This window comes from Bufo gargarizans, chromosome 5, assembly GCF_014858855.1.
Source record: "Bufo gargarizans isolate SCDJY-AF-19 chromosome 5, ASM1485885v1, whole genome shotgun sequence".
NCBI lineage: Eukaryota > Metazoa > Chordata > Amphibia > Anura > Bufonidae > Bufo > Bufo gargarizans.
In genome coordinates this window covers 277,134,491-277,150,839 of record NC_058084.1, presented here as the reverse complement: position 1 = coordinate 277,150,839, position 16,349 = coordinate 277,134,491, and positions in this window count along the sequence as shown.

Sequence of the window (16,349 nt, the reverse complement as noted above, 5' to 3'; positions counted from 1 at the left end):
TGTGAAGTAAAGGGAGTGAGCCCGGAGGAATACTGATAGGACATATATCAGGAGATGCTAGAGATGACAGTTTGAACAAACCTGGAGACAGTTTTGCTGAAGTGACCTAGTTGGGTGGGAGGGGGGGGAGGGGGAATTGGGGGGTTGGGATATTTTCCATTGTTGTGTATAAAATTGATAAAATGATGTATCACCTCTGTATTGATGCTGTATTCAGAATCCTGTACTGTTTCTATATCGTATGGTGAAACGAATAAAACAATTTTGAAAAAAAAAAAAAAAAAAGACAGTCCCGATGAGAAAACTGGCCATATCAAGAATTAATAAATGTAAATCACTAGGTATAGATAATGATAAAGATACTACTTGTATACCTTTAGAGAAAGTGCAAACACAACTAACAAAATTATATAGGGACCCTTAAAAATTCATAATTTTGATAAAATGCACCCTACAAATCAAGGCGAATACAAAAATGCAAAGGTAACGATATAGCCCAACTACCATTGAGCATTTAACATCCACTGGAAGGGTCCAGTGATGGAATGTATAAATATCAGAGATAAAGGCAATTTACCAGGGCAATAATAGTTGCAGGAGTGGGAGGTCTGGGCATTATAAATTCAGGGGAGAAGAAGAGAAAAAAAAAAATGACTAGACTTCTACCCATGGACAATCCCTGATGTGTATATTTATATGTCTTCTTTTTGTAGGTGGTATTTCTTCCCTACCACAGCGGGGAGGATGTGATGTAATCAGCCCTCTTTTTGATGTACTCAGTTTTCATCATAAGATCTGCTTATTTTGTATTATCTGTTAATGGAATATTACCAGGTTCGAATGTTATCAGTCATTTTACCTGGACGAAATATGGTACACCATGATTTATATGTTCTTAGCTACTATGTCTATATGTACTCAGCTGCAATATGGTACCACTATGACTTATGTGTACTCAGCTATTATCTTTTTATGTATTCAGCTTCTATCAATCCCCTGAGGAACCCTGTAAGGGGGAAACGCGTCGGATTGTGATTACCAATTAATTACAACTAAGGGGTACATTGTGACTATCCTTTCTATCTACCCTTTTTGAAGGGAACTTTTTCTATCTAGGGCTTCCCAGGGTCAGATAGGGCAGGAATGAGGACAGGGAAATACCACGATCAGGGATTGTCCATGGGTAGAGGTCTAGTCAGGGTCTAGATAGGGAGAGTTTTTTTTTCTCTTCTTCTTCTCCTCTGAACTTGTAATGCGCAGACCTCCCACTCCTGCAACTATCATTGCCCTGGTGAATTGCCTTTATCTCTGATATTTATACATTCCATCACTGGGCCCCTCCAGTGGATGTTATATGCTCAGTGGTAGTTGGGCTATATCGTTGCCTTTGCATTTTTGTATTCACCTTGATTTGTAGGGCGCATTTTATCATAATTGAATTAAAAGTTAATTTTTAAGGGTCCCTATATAATTTTGTTTGTTGTGTTTGCACTTTAGAACATATAACTGCACCACTAAACGGCAAATATATTTTTTCTTTTTCCTCTAATATACGCCACAAAAGGCTTTCGAGCATATAACTGCACCACTGAACGGCAAATATATTTTTTCTTTTTCCTCTAATATACGCCACAAAAGGCTTTAGAGCATATAACTGCACTGCTGAACAGAAAATATATATTTATTTTTCCACAAATACATGCCACAAAAGGCTTTAGAGCATATAACTGCACCGCTGAACGGCAAATATATATTTATTTTTCCACAAAAACACGCCACAAAAGGCTTTAGAACATATAACTGCACCACTCAACGGCAAATATATTTTTTCTTTTTCCTCTATTATACTCCACAAAAGGCTTTAGAGCATATAACTGCACCGCTGAACGGCAAATATATTTTACTTTTGCCACTAATACACGACAAAAAGGGCTGTAATTTTAGCTCACAACGGCTAATAAGCCCCTTTTTTCCCACTAATGCAAGTCAAAAAATGCTTTAGAACATACTGTATAACTGCACTGCGCAAGGGCAAATAAGACATAGAAATATTTGATTGTAATAAACCCTGTTAATGCCTGTATGAAACAGCACTTGCACCCTAATAAGAACGGTTTTCTGGAATTACAGAGCTGTATAATGGCAATTTGGGTGCCCAGTCAGTGCAGCAAGGTGTAATAGGATTGTTCTTATTACCCAGGCTGTAACCTCCCCTACTGAACCCCGTTCAACATAAATGCTGCGGAATGATTCCTCCCTATCCTTTCCCTACACCTTGAATAATATTTCCCTGCACTTGTAAATAAATTTATTTCGCGAGGAAATTCGGCTTCGGTGGGAATTGAATTTTTCCTGAAATTCAGAACGAATTCCACTTTGTCAGCTTTGATTCGCTCATCTCTAGTGCCTGTCATAAGGCTATTTAACCTTACTTGCACTGTTACCTAGCACAGATGGTTTTATAGTCTAAAACTCTATAGTAGATGTATAGTTGTGGCCAAAGGTTTTGAGAATGACACAAATATTAGTTTTCACAAAGTTTGCTGCTAAACTGCTTTTAGATCTTTGTTTCAGTTGTTTCTGTGATGTAGTGAAATATAATTACACGCACTTTATACGTTTCAAAGGCTTTTATCGAGAATTACATGACATTTATGCAAAGAGTCAGTATTTGCAGTGTTGGCCCTTCTTTTTCAGGACCTCTGCAATTCGACTGGGCATGCTCTTAATTAACTTCTGGGCCAATTCCCGACTGATAGCAAACCATTCTTTCATAATCACTTCTTGGAGTTTGTCAGAATTAGTGGGTTTTTGTTTGTCCACCCGCCTCTTGAGGATTGACCACAAGTTCTCAATGAGATTAAGATCTGGGGAGTTTCCAGGCCATGGACCCAAAATGTCAATGATTTGGTCCCCGAGCCACTAAGTTATCACTTTTGCCTTATGGTATGGTGCTCCATCGTGCTGGAAAATGTTGGATTGTTGGAAGAAGTTGCTGTGGAAGGGTGTTTTGGTACCATTCTTTATTCATGGCTGTGTTTTTGGGCAAAATTGTGAGTGAGCCCACTCCCTTGGATGAGAAGCAACCCCACACATGAATGGTCTCAGGATGCTTTACTGTTGGCATGACACAGGACTGATGGTAGCGCTCACCTTTTCTTCTCCGGACAAGCCTTTTTCCTGACGCCCCAAACAATCGGAAAGAGGCTTCATCGGAGAATATGACTTTGCCCCAGTCCTCAGCAGTCCATTCACCATATTTTCTGCAGAAGATCAATCTGTCCCTGATGGTTTTTTTCTGGAGAGAAGTGGCTTATTTGCTGCCCTTCTTGACACCAGGCCATCTTCCAAAAGTCTCCACCTCACTGTGCGTGCAGATGCGCTCACACCTGCCTGCTGCCATTCCTGAGCAAGCTTTGCACTGGTGGCACTCCGATCCCGCAGCTGAGTCCTCTTTAGGAGACGATTCTGGCGCTTGCTGAACTTTCTTGGACGCCCTGAAGCCTTCATAACAAGAATTGAACCCCCTTCCTTGAGGTTATTGATGATCCTATAAATTGTTATTAGCCACAATATCCTTGCCTGTGAAGCCATTTTTATGCAACGCAATGATGGCTGCACGCCTTTCTTTGCAGGTCACCATGGTTAACAATGGAAGAACAATGATTTCAAGCATCACCCTCCTTTTAACAGGTCAAGTCTGCCATTTTAACCCAATCAGCCTGACATAATGATCTCCAGCCTTGTGCTCGTCAACATTCTCACCTGAGTTAACAAGACGATTACTAATGATGATCTCAGCAGGTCCTTTAATGACAGCAATGAAAAGCAGTGGAAATTTTTTTTGGGGATTAAGTTAATTTTCATGGAAAAGAAGGACTATGCAATTCATCTGATCAGTCTTCATAACATTCTGGAGTATATGCAAATTGCTGTTATAAAAACTTAAGCAGCAACTTTTCCAATTTCCAATATTTATGTAATTCTCAAAACTTTTGGCCACGACTGTACTTCATAAATACTCGGGGTATGCATCACAATATCAAGTTAATAAACTATATACAAACCGGATTCCAAAAAAGTTGGGACACTATACAAATCGTGAATAAAAACTGAATGCAATTATGTGGAGATGGCAAATGTCAATATTTTTTTTGTAATAGAACGTAGATGACAGATCAAACGTTTAATCCGAGTAAATGTATCATTTTAAAGGAAAAATACGTTGATTCAAAATTTCACGGTGTCAACAAATCCCAAAAAAGTTGGGACAAGTAGCAATAAGAGGCTGGAAAAAGTAAATTTGAGCATAACGAAGAGCTGGAAGACCAATTAACACTAATTAGGTCAATTGGCAACATGATTGGGTTTAAAAAGAGCTTCTCAGAGTGGCAGTGTCTCTCAGAAGCCAGGATGGGTAGAGGATCACCAATTCCCATAATGTTGCGCAGAAAGCTAGTGGAGCAATATCAGCAAGGTGTTACCCAGCGAAAAATTGCAAAGACTTTGCATCTATCATCATCAACTGTGCATAACATCATCCGAAGATTCAGAGAATATGGAACAATCTCTGTGCGTAAGGGTCAAGGCCGTAAAACCATACTGGATGCCCGTCGGGCCCTTAAACGACACTGCACCACAAACAGGAATGCTACTGTAAAGGAAATCACAGAATGGGCTCAGGAATACTTCCAGAAACCATTGTCAGTGAACACAATCCACCGTGCCATCCGCCGTTGCCAGCTGAAACTCTACAGTGCAAAGAAGAAGCCATTTCTAAGCAAGATCCACAAGCTCAGGTGTTTTCACTGGGCCAGGAATCATTTAAAATGGAGTGTGGCAAAATGGAACACTGTTCTGTGGTCAGACGAGTCACGATTCAAAGTTCTTTTTGGAAATCTGGGACGCCATGTCATCCGGACCAAAGAGGACAAGGACAACCCAAGTTGTTATCAACGCTCAGTTCAGAAGGCTGCATCTCTGATGGTATGGGGTTGCATGAGTGCGTGTGGCATGGGCAGCTTGCATGTCTGGAAAGGCACCATCAATGCAGAAAAATATATTCAGGTTCTAGAACAACATATGCTCCCATCCAGACGTCATCTCTTTCAGGGAAGACCCTGCATTTTTCAACAAGATAATGCCAGACCACATTCTGCATCAATCACAACATCATGGCTGCGTAGGAGAAGGATCTGGGTACTGAAATGGCCAGTCTGCAGTCCAGATCTTTCACCTATAGAGAACATTTGGCGCATCATAAAGAGGAAGGTGCAACAAAGAAGGCCCAAGACGATTGAACAGTTAGAGGCCTGTATTAGACAAGAATGGGAGAGCATTCCTATTTCTAAACTTGAGAAACTGGTCTCCTCGGTCCCCAGACGTCTGTTGAGTGTTGTAAGAAGTAGGGGAGATGCCACACAGTGGTGAAAATGGCATTGTCCCAACATTTTGGGGATTTGTTGACACCATGAAATTCTGATTCAACATATTTTCCCCTTAAAATGGTACATTTTCTCAGTTTAAACTTTTGTTCCGTGATTTATTTTCTATTCTGAATAAAATATTAGAAATTGGCACCTCCACATCAGTGCATTCAGTATTTATTCATGATTTGTATAGTGTCCCAACTTTTTTGGAATCCGGTTTGTGTATATATATATATATATGTGTATATATATATATATATATATATATGGCCATATTGTGGATTGTGTGTTGCATGGATGCATAATAATGGCAGCTTTAGCTTGCAGTAGCCATACTCTACCTCCATGAGTCTCTGAATGGAAGTTATTTTATAGCTCTACTAAGTGGCTTCTTATTAAGTGGAGTTAAAAAAAAGGAGTTCTAGTGCTGAGTGTGATTTTGTGGGAGTGATTGCAGGTGGCTGAGTGTGGTTTGAAGCAGAGATTCTTGAAAGTTAAGTTTTTTGCATTCTAGTACTGCCATTTAAAACTTTTTTTTTCTTTCTCTGCTTGATTAAGGGGAGTGGCCTGGGCAACCAGGTGCTATAAATTGAACCACTTAACTCTCCAGAGCTAGCTCTTCCTGAGGCTTGCTCTACTAAGTGGCTTCTTATTAAGTGGAGTAAAACAAAAAGGAGTTTAAAAAAAGGAGTTGGAAACTAAGGTTTGGTTATAATTTCCTTGTGTGTTGTTGGCTTAGTTTTAGGTAGTCCTTCAACTACAGCAGACAAGGTCTAATTCTAAATCGTATTTACTGTTTTACTTTTTTACTGTTGTAATCCCCATTTAGTATGTGTTGCACAATTGACAACGCAGTCCAGTGCACATCTTGCATGATGTATGCAGTCCTGGAACTGCCATTCCAGGGTGTATATCTTTGTTCAAGATGTGAGCAAATTACCCGTTTGGAATCGCAAATCGAGTCTCTAAACGGGCAGGTTGCAACACTGAGAGGCATTGACAATTTGCAAAAGAGCTTGCTTCTCACCGAGCAAGCACTCTTTGGGGTAGATGAGGGGGAGGGTGACAGAGAGGAGGCTGAGGAAAGTGAGGTAGCTAGCTGGTTAACAGTTAGAAGGCGGGGTAGAGGGAAGAGTGCCAGGGAGGCTAGCCCTGATCTAACACACCCCAACAAGTTTGCACGTTTGGCAGATGAGGGGGATGTCAGTCCAGGGAAGGCACTGCTGCAGCCAGACACTACCTCTGCCGGTCAGGGGAATGTCAGCTCCAGTAAGCAGGGAACCAGGAGAGGAGGGCAGGCCAGACAGGTGCTGGTAGTGGGAGACTCCATTATTAGGGGAACAGATAGGGAAATCTGTCACAAATACCGTGATCGCCGAACAGTGTGCTGTCTTCCTGGCGCTAGAGTTCGACACATCGCGGATCGGGTTGACAGATTACTGGGAGGGGCTGGAGAAGATCCAGCGGTCATGGTCCATATCGGAACCAATGACAAAGTTAGAGGTAGGTGGAGAGTTCTTAAAAATGATTTCAGGGATTTAGGTCAAAAGCTGAGGGCAAGGCCCTCAAAGGTAGTATTTTCCAAAATACTGCCTGTACCACGAGCCACACAAGAAAGGCAACGGGAGATTAGGGAGATTAACAAGTGGCTCAAGAACTGGTGTAGGAAGGAGGGGTTTGGGTTCCTGGAGAACTGGGCCGACTTTTCTATCAGCTACAGGCTCTATCGTAGGGACGGGCTGCACCTCAATGGGGAAAGGGCAGCTGTGCTGGGGAGAAAGATGGCTAGAAGGTTGGAGGAGTGTTTAAACTAGGGACTGGGGGGGAGGAAAATTACATTATAGGAGGGAAAGATAGGGCAGATAGAGACTGGGGGCAAGGTAGTGGGACTGGGGGAGGAATGGAAGGAGGGACTAGAACAGTTCAGAAGGAAAGGTGTAGGGTAAAAAATATACATAAACCTCTAAAATGTATGTATACTAATGGCAGAAGCCTGACTAATAAAACTGGGGAGCTGGAATTAGTGATGTGTGAGGAGGACTATGCCATAGTGGGAATAACTGAGACATGGCTGGATGATAGCTATGACTGGGCAGTTAATGTACAAGGTTACAGTCTGTTTAGAAAGGATCGTCAAAACCGGAGAGGGGGAGGGGTTTGCCTTTATGTAAAGTCTTGTCTAAAGCCCACACTCCGTGAAGATATAAGTGAGGGACATGAACATGTGGAGTCACTGTGGGTAGAGATACATGGAGCTAAAAACAACAATAAATTACTAATAGGAGTTTACTATAAACCACCTAATGTACCAGAGTCCACAGAAAATCTACTACTAAACGAGATAGACGAGGCGGCAAATCATAGAGAGGTGGTTATTATGGGGGACTTCAACTACCCAGATATAGACTGGCAAACTAAAAATTGTATATCTCATAAGGGAAACAGGTTCTTAGCAATAACCAAAGACAATTACCTCTCCCAACTGGTTCAGGACCCGACTAGAGGGACGGCCATACTGGACTTAGTATTAACCAATAGGCCTGACAGAACAACAGACGTGCAGGTTGGGGGACACCTGGGAAATAGTGACTGTGACTGTGACGAGGGGACATCCTCTGCGTCTGGAGGAAAGAAGGTTTGTACACAAACATAGAAAAGGATTCTTTACGGTAAGAGCAGTGAGACTATGGAACTCTCTGCCTGAGGAGGTGGTGATGGTAAGTACAATAAAGGAATTCAAGAGGGGCCTGGATGTATTTCTGGAGCGTAATAATATTACAGGCTATAGCTTCTAGAGAGGGGTCGTTGATCCAGGGAGTTATTCTGATTGCCTGATTGGAGTCGGGAAGGAATTTTTTATTCCCCTAAAGTGTGGAAAATTGTTACTATGTTACTAGAAGACTATGGTACATTACATGGAGATTATATGTATATAGGAGAAGAGGAGGATGGGAGTGGTAGTTTTTATGGTACTAACAGTGGCTGGATCCTCCTCCCTTATGCCTCATTAACACGTCAGTGTTTTGGTCAGAAATTTCCAGCACTGATTGGGAGCCCAAACTAGGCATAGCTCTAAACACAGAACAGGTGCAGATCTCTCCTTTATACCATATGTCTGTGGAGGCTCCACTCCTGGTTTTGGCTCATAATCACTGATTGAAATCACTGACGTGTGAATGAGGCTTTACTCTCAAAGCTGGCACAGTGATGAGAGGGCAGCAGAATGTTAGGAGAGTTTCCTCCAGGGCAAGAATCTCCTGGCCAATGTAAGGTGGGATGTCCTCGATGGTGAGGTGCAGGTAGTATACTGAAGTGGAGTTGAACAAGGTTAACTGAAAGTCTTTACTTGAATAATAGATGCAAAACACTTCCACACACATTGGAGGCTCATAGTCTTAGCATAGCAGTTCCAACAAGTCCATCTGAGATGCAAATCCTTACATATCAATTCCTTAACAATGAGCGGCAGAGGCAATATTCGAATATTCTGCAAAAGTAGTGTTGATTGCAAATTTTCGTATCGCAAAATTTTCCGATTGCCAATTTTTGCAATCAAGAGAACAAAGGTGGGAGCTCCCGAATTCTCGAATATATGACGAATATTCAGGAATTTGTGAGCTCCTGCATTTATTTTCTTGATTGCGAAAATTGGCAATTGGAAAATTTACAATAAAATTTTGCGATAAGAAAATTTGCGATCAACACTACTCCTAAAGTGAAAGATATTGCAGCCTTCTCATTGGCTCACAGGCAAGAAGCAGTGAGGGATCATGGTTACTTATTAAGAAAAAATCTAGAATATTCGCGATTACAAAGCTATAGCACTATATTCTAGATATTCACGAATTCTCTAAGTGCCAATATTCGCGATAAAAATTTGCGATTAGAATATTCGCGATCATCACTATTCCTTACATATGGAGCCACCTGCTGGTTGTATATAACGCCAACATTTTTCTGTAAGGTTGAGTTCACACTTCAGTTATTTGATCAGTTATTTCCATCAGTTATCGTGAGCCAAAACCAGGTGCAAATCTTTCTATTACACCTGACCTGAGTAGGCTTCACTACTGCTTTTGGCTCACAATAACTGATAGAAATAACTGACCAGGTAACTGAAGTGTGAACATGGCCTAATTCCTTCAACAATGTAAATTTTACAAAGCAGCACTGCAAGCTGCAAACTAATATGAATAGGAGTAAGAAGCCTTTAAAATCCAAAGAAGCACTATGAGGCCTATTAGCCGTAGATGTCTAAACCTCACACATGAAGACCTTGCAGTCCATCTTCAGCTGGTCTGTGGTTCTTCGGCTGCGTAATGTCTCAGGGGTCCACTGGAGTATCTTGCTGTAAAGCTGGCTGATATTGATGAACAGAACTGGAAGTAGCATCTTTAGCAGCCTATGTTCAACACGTTTACACTAACTTCAGCTTAAAGGGGTATTCTGGTTAAAATAATCTGTGGGGGTCCTACTAATGGGATCTCTACCATTCACAAGAATGGGGGCCCCATACCCCTTGGAGTCCCCCTGAAATGGACAGAGCTGCAGGTCAGGAAAGCGTTCTGCAATTCCATTAATTTCTATTGTAGCGCCGGACAGCTGAGTACAGCAGTATCAATCTGAGTGGCCTAGTGGGACTGCAATTGTTACATTCTCTTAACTTCCTGCTCCTCTAATTTTTATAGTTTATTGCTCATTGTCAAGGATTACCACCACCACTACGATACTGCAGTGTTGGCTGTGGTTGCACGGTGTCTTCTCCTGCTTTTCATGTGTCTGGCCCAGGCCAGCTACTGCCATGCCTTTCAATAGAAATCAATGGAACAGCTCTTGTGAATGTGCAGCAGCCCAGGAGCTGTTCAGTACTGCGATCCCGAGGTTGAGCATCAGTTGAAGGTCCTGCTCTGCTGATGCAGCTAATAGAAACATTTATTAACTTCATCTTGAGTGTGCTGGTACAGGCAAGTGGCACAGTGATATCAGCAGAGTTCCACTTGCCTGTACTGTCGAAATGGATGGTACCACCTCCAAAACAGTCAGGAAAAGAAAGTGAAAAAGGGAGTTGGGACAACCCCTTTATTGGTTAAGCAATTTGCGGAACGGAATGGGCGGCCCATTGTAGACATCCCTATTCTTGTCCGCAAAACATACAAGAATAGGACATGCTATATTTTATTGCGGGGCCATGGAACGTGCAACGGATGCAGACAGCACATGGAGTGCTGTCCGCATCTTTAGCGGCCCCATTAAAGTGAATGGGTTTGCATCCGAGCTGCAAAAACGGCGGCTCGGATGCCGACCAAAACAACTGTTGTGTGCATGAGGCCTTAGTCTTAAAAATTACACCAGGGGTCTACCTGGTGTAGGATGCAACTTTTTTTGTGACATTTCCAAGTGTCGCAGATAATAAAGGTGCCATAATACAGGTTTGATCTCGCTTTCCAGCCTTAAACATAAGTGGCGTTGCTCTTGAATGATGCAGAAAATGCAAAAATTGTCGTGTCGTGCAACATTTTTTTGCAAAAAATCAGGTTTGATAAATGTCCCCCTACGTTTTTTAGCCCCTTAAGGACCAGTGGCGTACATGTACGGCGCTGTGATCGGGCGGATGTGATCGTCACTGATAGCCGGACCCCTGCTGTATGCGCTGACATTGGTGAAATCACCAATGCCAGTGCATTAACCCCTGCACGGCCTCAGAAATCACCGCTGCTAGCTCATTGACCCTTGATGTGCTACGGTCAGCGCTGACCGTGGCACGTGTGATGTGTGGAGGGAGAGAGCAGCCATCGTGTCCCCGTGCTGCTGTGATCCGATGGCAGCCCCATGCCTTCGTGACTGCCTTCCGTGGAAGCCTGTGAGCTCCAGCCCCCTGGATCTCACAGGAAAACAGGCTGTAAATGTATTATAGTCTGTAATACACTTACAGCCAATGCATCACAATACAGAAGTATTGTGATGCATTGTAAAGGGGATCAGACCCCTAAAAGTTAAAGTCCCAGAGTGGGACAAAAAATAAAGTGAAAAAGAAAAGTAAAAAAATTAAGTTTTAATAAATATAGTAAATATAATAAAATAAAAATCCTTTTCCCAAAATAAAGTTAAAAAAAAATTGTAAAAAATAAGGAAAAAGAGAAAAGTAGACATATTAGGTATCACACATCCGTATCGACCGGCTCTATAAAAATATCACATGACCTAACCCCTCAAATGAACACCATCCAAAAAATTAAATAAAAACTGTGCTAAAAACATTTTTTGTCACCTTACATCACTAAAAGTGCAACACCAAGCAATCAAAAAGGCGTATGCGCCAAAATATAGTACCAATCTAACAGTCACCTCATCTTGCAAAAAATAAGCACCTACCTAAGACAATCGCCCAAAACCTAAAAAAAATATGGGTCCCAGACTATGGAGACATTAAAACATGAATTTTTTTTGTTTAAAAAATGCTGTTAATTGTGTAAAACTTAAGTAAATAAAAAAAAGTATGCATATTAGGTATTGCTGCGTCCATAACAACATGCTCTATAAAAAATACCACATGAACTAACCCCTCAGGTGACAAAAACATACAATGGTGTCAAAAGCCATGTTTTGTCACCTTACATCACAAAAAGTGTAACATCAAGCGATCAAAAAGTCATATGCACCTCAAAATAGTGCCAATCAATCCATCATCTCATCCCGCAAAAATGATGCCCTATCTAAGACAATCGCCAAAACATAAAAAAAACTATGGCTCTCAAAATAAGGAAGACACTAAAACATGATTTTTTTTTGGGGGGGGGGGGGGTTAAGAAAAAATATATGATAGTGTAAAACTTAAATAAATAAAAAAAAGTATACATATTAAGTATTGCCACATCGGTAATGACCGGCTCTATAAAAATAACACATGACCTAACCCCTCATGTGAAATTAAAATAAAAACTGTGCTAAAAAAACATTTTTTGTCACCTTACATCACTAAAAGTGCAACACCAAGCAATCAAAAAATGCTATTAGGTATTACTGCGTTTGTAAGAACCTGCTGTATAAAATATCACATGACCTAAAACCTTAATCGGACCTTCCCACATCCGTCCCAATTACTCCTCAAAAAGCTTTACATTCACTCTTATTCCAGTTCACACGAAAAACAGATGCTCCACAAAATATAGACACCAACAATTTCACCCGTCCTACTGAACACTCGGAATCACATAACAGACACACATACACACACATAATCCACATATAACCAGTGACCTTCCATTCACTCCCACCACCTCCTGGTATTTGCATTCCACAAATCACCTTATCATTCCTTAACAAGCACAACAATGGTTCAATCGTACAAATGAACACAATAGGTGACAATGGGCACCCTTGCCTCACCCCTGAAAACACATTTACTCTTCTACCTATAAAACCATTCAACAACATTCGACTAAAAATTCCATCATACATACTTCTCACTTTCCACACTAACTCAGCTGGAGATCTGATTCTTAACACTCTATACACAAACTTATGAGCCAACCTATCATATGCTTTTTCAAAATCCAAACTTAACAAAAACACCTTCGTCTCCATACAGTGCCACAAACAATCTCTCAACATAAACATATTTTCATGAATCCTCCTTCCTGGTATAGCACAACACTGTCCTTCCCCTATCACTCTATCAATCACTTATTTCATTCTATTTGCAGACATCTTCGCGTAACTCTTATAATCGCAATTAAGCAACGTCATCGGTCGCCAATTCCTTAAATCCTTACAGTCACCTTTTTTCAGTAATCACCCCCGACCGCATACTATCAGCCAATTTTCCAATCATCTACATAAACTTATACAATGCTACCACATCAGTTCCTACCACATCCCACATCTTTCTATAGAATTCAACCGGAAGACCATCCTCCCCTGTCGTCTTATTTGCTCCCATACTACTAACCACCCTCCATATTTCATTACTTGTTATATCCCTAATAATCCCCACTCTTTCTTCTTCATTCAAGCTCTTATCTATCACACTGAACACATCATCCTCCAACCTTTCATCCCTCCATTTCTCAGCATACAATTCTTCATAAAATGTTGCAACATCTTCCTTCATTTCTTCTACATTCACCTCATTACCACTCTGATTATAACATACATTCATGCACTGCCTCTTTCCAAACACTTTTTAACAAAAGTGTGCATTTTTCATTCTTCTTCAAATTTTCTAATTTGTATTCTTCCTTTTTCGATCAAAAATTCTTTCATTTCACGTTTCACTCCCACAATATCCTCACTTACATCAACACCCCCCTCTCTTAATTTATACAAATACCTTAACCCAGCATTCAATCTTACATACTGCTCTCTTTTTGCCGTCGCTATTTTATAACCTAAATTCTTTAAAAAAGACCTTATTTTCATTTTCACCCAATCCCACCACTTAGACATATCACGAAACTCACTCTTCCACAACGCACGTCCATACACTCCTCTTGATTCTATATCCAACTCACATATCACACATTCACACACATTTTGTGATACAAAACAATAGTCTAACCTGCTATGAAATCTGCCACTATCCACATGATAGGTCTTCAATTTAGGTTCAACTTTACATAAATGTTGTATTTCACAAAATTTTAAATCCGAAAGTAAGTCTATTAACCCTTTCCCAGACTCATCAATATGACTCTAAATCACAATTAAAATCTCCTGCAAGAATTTATGACATTCTCCCAGGGATAAACAATCTCACCTTCTCAAACAAAAGTTTCCGTTCATTCTTATTTATAGGTGCGCAAATATTAATCACACAAAATTTCACATTTTTATATTCAAAAATTGCTAATATACACTTCCCTTCTTCTATTACTATGTAACTTACTAAAGATACATCTCTCCCTTTAACTAAGAAGCCAAGACCATCATTTTTATTTAACACACTCCCAGAACAGACAGACTTTCCATACATCCACTCTTCTTCTCTTACTACTTCACACAGACCACATTCCTGCAAAACAAAAAATTGCAGTATCTTCTAGTGCTAGAAATTCGAGAATCGCCGTTCTTCTAATCTTACTTTTAAATACTCTTACATTCTGTAAGCAGATCTTGAAACCCATATATTTTTTTCTTTTTTTTTTTTAAACGGAAAATAAATCATTTTAAATTCATCCATATTTTCCAGGTAGCTTATGCTCAAAGTCATACAGTTTCGCCACCTCCACCAGAATCCATGCTCTCATCTTGCTGGCTTTCGTAGGGGTTGCTGATTTCTGGTCCACTCATATAACCCCTTCTCTTTTTGACACTCTTAGGCCTCATGCACACGACAGTATTTTTTCTCGGTCCGCAAAATGGGGTTCCGTTCGTCCGTGATCCGTGTCCGTTTTTTCTTCCGTTGTGCCTCCGTGTGTCAGTTTTTTTTTTTGCGGACCGTCAAAAAACGAGGAATTGTGAAAAAAAATGAAATTTTATTAACTCCACCCAGGATACTGGTATAAATGAAGGTTACCTGAGTTTGGATTTGTGGCCATTTTCTGTATTCTTTCCAGAGTACAGAGGTTATTTTGGCTGCTTCACTTTGCTGTATCACCATGTCGGATTCTGAGGAAGAGGTCTTGGTGCATTGGCTTGCTTCTCAGCGATGGGGACAGTGCATTCCTTTGATGGATGAGGAACCGAGTAGAGGGCGGCGATTTTGGGTCCATCCGATTGTTTCACAACGTTACCGGAAAGGACACTTCCATACCCTCTACAAAGATCTGCGGCTGCATCCAGAGAAGTTCTATTCCTTCTGTCGGATGTCAGTGGGTACCTTTGATCGCTTGCTGTCGTCTCTACGTACTGTCCTTACCTTCATGGACACCAATATAAGGCGCAGCATTTCTCCTGAGGAAAGGCTCATCGTCACGTTGAGGTAAGCAATATTTTAAAATTAAATTATCAACAGTAATGTGCACTGCTTGTGTAACGGTCTGCAGAGGAAGAGACCGTAGAGCAGGACTCAAGTACAGTGCAGCAGACAAGGAGGCTGAAGTAGAAACCGGCTTTATTAAAGGAGAACTCTAACTGCCGGAGAAGCAGATTTACAATATGAACAGCTTGAGAATTCACAACAAAGATAATGGAAATTTGCATAAAGAACACAAATGAATCACAAACACAAGTACAGACAATAGCAGGCTACTCTCTTCTAGGTAGTCCTATCTGTCCCCGCTACCCGGGGTGCACCTCTACGGTGCACTAAACTAAATCCTATTCCACTATGCCCTAGCTCAGGTTAGCATCAGTGCACTCACAGTTCGGTGTCCGGCACATGCAGGCAGATACAGTCTGTGTCCCAATCTGGTTGGTTGCTTGCTTGCTTGCTTCAGCGTGGCTCAGCTCTGGCCTCTCTTTGTAGTCTCTGTAACTCTGGTTAGAGATAATCAGCAGCTCTGGACGTGTAATCAGGCAGGGCCTGGAATTCACTCACAGTTCCTCTGGTAAGTGCCTCACACTACAGCAGTCTCTCTTCTACACCAGGACACATCAGCTCAGTCAGAGAGCAAACACACTCTAATGTCCCAGATACCATGTCACAGCAGGTTGGCAGGGAGAAATCACTCTAATCTTCCCTGTGGATCTCCCTCTCAGTGCACAGCGTCCTTCTTCCTGTGTACTCAGGCACCTTCAGCCCAGGCTCTCTGCTCAGCCCGGGAAAAACACTTAACTCCTTGTCCTCTGGAAACAACTCCTCTCACTGTCCTACTCAGCCACAGTGGCCTCTGGTGGCTGGAGGGAAACATGACAGTCTGCTATATATATATATATATATATATATGTGTTGGAAATGTTGCTGGATGATCAGGGCTGCCTCTTACATGCCTCCCCACTTAAAGGTGGCCGTCCTCGGCCTTGCTATATAGTCCATAGAAA